This window comes from Oryctolagus cuniculus, chromosome 11 (assembly GCF_964237555.1).
Source record: "Oryctolagus cuniculus chromosome 11, mOryCun1.1, whole genome shotgun sequence".
Taxonomy (NCBI): Eukaryota; Metazoa; Chordata; class Mammalia; order Lagomorpha; family Leporidae; genus Oryctolagus; species Oryctolagus cuniculus.
Genome location: NC_091442.1, coordinates 99,251,371 through 99,255,702, shown reverse-complemented (window position 1 = coordinate 99,255,702; position 4,332 = coordinate 99,251,371). Strand labels below are relative to the sequence as shown.

The 4,332-nt window shown below is 48.7% G+C and overlaps 1 pseudogene; it reads left to right on the top strand.

The window, feature by feature from the left end:
• Positions 1 to 210: 210 nt before the first annotated feature.
• LOC100349394 (transducin-like enhancer protein 4 pseudogene) lies at positions 211 to 2,428 on the top strand (annotated as a pseudogene).
• Positions 2,429 to 4,332: the final 1,904 nt, after the last annotated feature.

Here is a 4,332-nt window from a genome sequence, read left to right as displayed (position 1 = left end):
AATAACTAAATCTTAAAAAAAAAAAAAAAAAGTGCGGTAGCGCTACAGGGCCAGCTCCGGCTCGGCTTGTGAGTGTGGAGCACTGGAACTGGTCACTGGGCGGGCGGGCGGGCGAGTGAACAAGCCAGCTAGAGGGTGGTGGCCACGCCTCCCTCCCTGGCCTGACACTAGGGTGCAGGTCCCCCTGATGGGACAGTTTCAATTCCAGGCACCGCATCAGCCTGCTCAACCCTTTAAATGTACAATTTCAGAATCCTGCGATGGGATTAGGGAAGAGTTTCAGTTTTTACAGGCTCAATACCACAGTTTGAAGCTGGAATGTGAGAAACTCACCAGTGAGAAGACGGAGATACAGCGGCATTACGTCATGTACTAGGAAATGTCCTGTGGGTTGAATTTAGAAATGCACAAGCAGGCAGAGGTTGTCAAGAGGCTGAATGCTATCGGAGCACAAGTCATCCCTTTCCTGTCCCAAGAGCACCAGCAGCAAGTGGTGCAGGCTGTGGAATGGGCCAAGTAGGTGACCACGGCAGAACTGAACACCATCATTGGGCAACAACTCCAGGCTCAGCATTTATCACATGGACAGGGGCTGCCAGTGCCTCTGATCCACACCCTTCCGGGCTTCAGCCACCTGCTGTTGCACCCATCGGCAGCAGTGCCGGACTTCTGGCCCTCTGTAGTGCCCTAGGAGGCCAGTCTCACCTTCCAATTAAAGATGAGGAGAAGCACCAGGAAAACGATCACCCAGGAGACGGAGACTCCATCAAGAGCTCGTCCGTATCCCCATCAGCCAGGTTCCACGCTTAGAAGCACAGAAACTCCACAGACTGCTCCCGGGAGAGCAAAAGCAGGCAACTGAGGAAAAGGAAATTGTAGCTCATTATGACAGTGATGGTGAGAAGAGTCATGACAACTTGGCAGTGAATGTTTCCAATGAGGATCCATCTTCCCCCTGGGGGGAGCCCAGCACACTCCCCAAGAGAGAACGGCCTGGCCAAGACACGCCTGCTCAAGAAAGATGCCCCCGTCAGCCCCGTTTCCATGCCTCTTCCAGCAGTACTCCTTCCTCCAGCTCCAAAGAACTTAGCCTTAATGAAAAACCTACCACTCCTGTTTCAAAGTCTAACACCTCCACTCCACGAACTGATGCACCCACTCCAGGCAGTAATCCCACTCCCGATTGAGACCTGTACCTGGAAAACTACCAGGAGTTGACCCTTTGGCTTCCAGCCTGAGGACCCCAGTGGCAATACCTTGTCCATATCCAACCCCATTTGGGATTGTTCCCCATGCTGGGATGAATGGAGAGCTGACCAGCCCGGAGCCGCCTATGCTGGACTGCACTACATCTCCCCTCAGATGAGTGGTGGGATTTGATCCGCATCGTCACATCCGTGTGCCAGCGATACCTCCAAACCTGACAGGCATTCCAGGAGGAAAACCAGCGTCCTCCTTCCATGTTAGTGCAGACGGCCAGATGCAGCCTTCCTCCCCCGCCACCACCACCACCACCACGCCCTCATTGGACCCGGGATCCCCTGACACGCTCGCCAGATCAGCACCCTCAAACATGGGGAGGCGGTGTGCACCGCGACGTGACGATCAGCAACCCCACGAGACATGTGTACACGGCGGCAAGGGCTGAGTCAAGTTCTGGGACACCAGCCACCCTGGCGACAGGAGTCCTGTCTCACAGCTTGACTGTCTGAACAGGGATAACTACATCCATTCCTACAGATTGCTCCCTGATGGTCGCACCCTAATTGTTGGAGGGGAAGCCAGCACTTTGTCCATCTGGGACCTGGCGGCTTCTACCCCGTGCAGCAAGGCAGAGCTGACGTCCTCGGACCCCGCTGGCTACGCGCTGGCCATCAGCCCCAATTCCAAGGTCTGCTTCTTCCGCTGCAGCGGCGGCAGCATTGCCGTCAACCAGACCTTGGTGAGGCAACTCCAGGGCCACACAGACGGAGCCAGCTGTATTGACTTTTCTAACGATGGCACCAAGCTCTGGATGGGCGGTTTGGACAACACGGCCAGGTCCTGGGACCTGTGCGAAGCGGGGCAGCTGCAGCAGCAGGACTTCACCTCACAGATCTTTTCTCTGGGCTATTGCCCAGCTGGAGAGTGGCTGGCAGTGGGGATGGGGAACAGCAACGTGGAAGTGCTGCATGTCACCGAGCCCGACAAGTACCAGCTACATATGCTTGAGAGCTGTGTGCTGTTGCTCAAGTTTGCCCACCGTGGCGTACGGTTTGTAAGCCCTGGAAAGAGCAACCTTCTGAATGTCTGGAGAACACCTTACGGGGCCAGTATATTCCAGCCCAAAGAATCCTTGTTGCTGCTCAGCTGTGACATCTCTGTGGATGACAAGTACATGGTCACTGGCTCTGGGGACAAGAAGGCCACGGTTTATGAAGTTATTTAGCAAGGACAGATCATGCAAACTGGACTCCTTCTCCTTATAGCACTTTGCTCTCTCATCCCTTTAAGTTCACCCCCACCCCCACCTCTAAAACCAAAGATTCCGAATACTCCCTGCTGTTGTGGAGTTTAATCCCCTTCCTTCACCCCACTTCCTCTTTGCTATTGAATTGTGAATATTCATTAAGAACTTGTGATACCAAATCTGCAGCTGTCTACTAGGAAGAACATGGAATAGCATACTTAACAGTGACCGGAATCTTTAATTATGTGTTATATCTGTAATATATTTATTTTGTTTAAAGAAGGCTTTCTAACAATGATTGACTATATAAAGCTGTCTGCTCCTGCAAAAAAATGTGAACAGCCAAATAAAAAACTTTATCAGGACAGGGAGATTTACAGCTGTTTCAGGAGATAATATTGCATAATAATTTCAGTAGGAACTCCTTCCAATCACCGACAAATTAAGTGTAGTATGAACTCTTAGGCCTATAGCAGAACTTTTACAACACAATTTCTAAGTGCTGGTTTTGCAGGGTAGCTGGGTCCAAGTTCTTGTCTCTGACAAAAGAAGGAATTTGAGGAGCAGACAGGTAAAGGATAGAAGAGAAGGAAAATGTATTTGCATGCAAAGCAAAAATACACACTCTACAAGGAGTGCAGGCAGGCTCAAGAGAGAGCTATACTTAGTGAGGTTCAGGCCCATCCCCAGATTCACTTATATGAGCTGGAGGCATATCGGGGGTGGGGTTTGATTGACTAGTTTTAAGGGCCAGAGTTTTGGCCAGGGCTTGAATACAGTACCACTTATTTCCTCGCCCTTTTTTGGAAAACTCAGAAATGTCAGCTTCAGGTGCATGATGGTAGTAGATATGTCAACCATGACAATTTGATGATAATGACCTTATAATGAGCTAAAAGTCAATGTGGCTATGCAGTGGGCAGCCATGTTGGTTAGTTTTTTGCCGGTGCTAATTCCAAGCAGAGAAACCATAGAAGCTGCAATTTTCCACTGAGTGGAGGCAAGGCAGGGATAGGGCAGTGCAGGTGGACCTCAGGGAAGAGCTGATGACCTCAGCTCCTCCCGGCTAGTTTCCCCTCTGTCTCCATCACTAGTTCCCTCTGTTCCCCTATGTATACTCTGTGTTCAAGTAAAACTGAATCACCTTATTTATCCATGCCTAAAATGCAACTGATGTTTATAAGACACACCATCAATTAAAGAACATTTCAGGGAAAAAAGGAAGCAACTATAGTACATTCAGATGGTGATTATAAGACACATACCAATTATACCAATTTAGAAATGTTAAAATGGAAGGGCAAGCAGGAGGATAAAGTTTGCATCTTAAGTTCAAAAATAGACAGAGTTTATTGTTCTCAGAAAGGGATTTGCCTTTCTTGGGCTCCAAACATTTGCTTATGCTCTTCCTTCTGTTTGGAACATCTCTCTTCTCCCCACTACTTTCAACATATCCAGTTTTTAAGGCTCCCTTCCTCTCAGGAAACCCATCCTGATCCTACCAACCAAATGCAATCTTTTGTTTGTTCATTTCTTCATTCAACAAATATATGTTGACAGTGTCAAGCACTGTTCTAGGCATCAAGGGTAAAATGGCAGACATGACAGACAGTCCTGCCTTCGTGGAGTGTTTATTTACATGAGGATTCAAAAAAGCAAGTCAATCAACAAATAAAGGAACTAATTATAAATGGTCATGAATGCTCTGAAGAAACAAACAAGGAGCTGAGATATTGAATTATAGGGGGAGTCTCTTCTATCATGAGTGGTCAGAAAAGACTCGCACAAGGACAAAGACGTAAGCTGTCCTGTCAAAGGGAGAGGAAGGAGTTATATACCCAGAGTTAGGAAAAGACATTCAAAGCATATGGAACAGCATATGC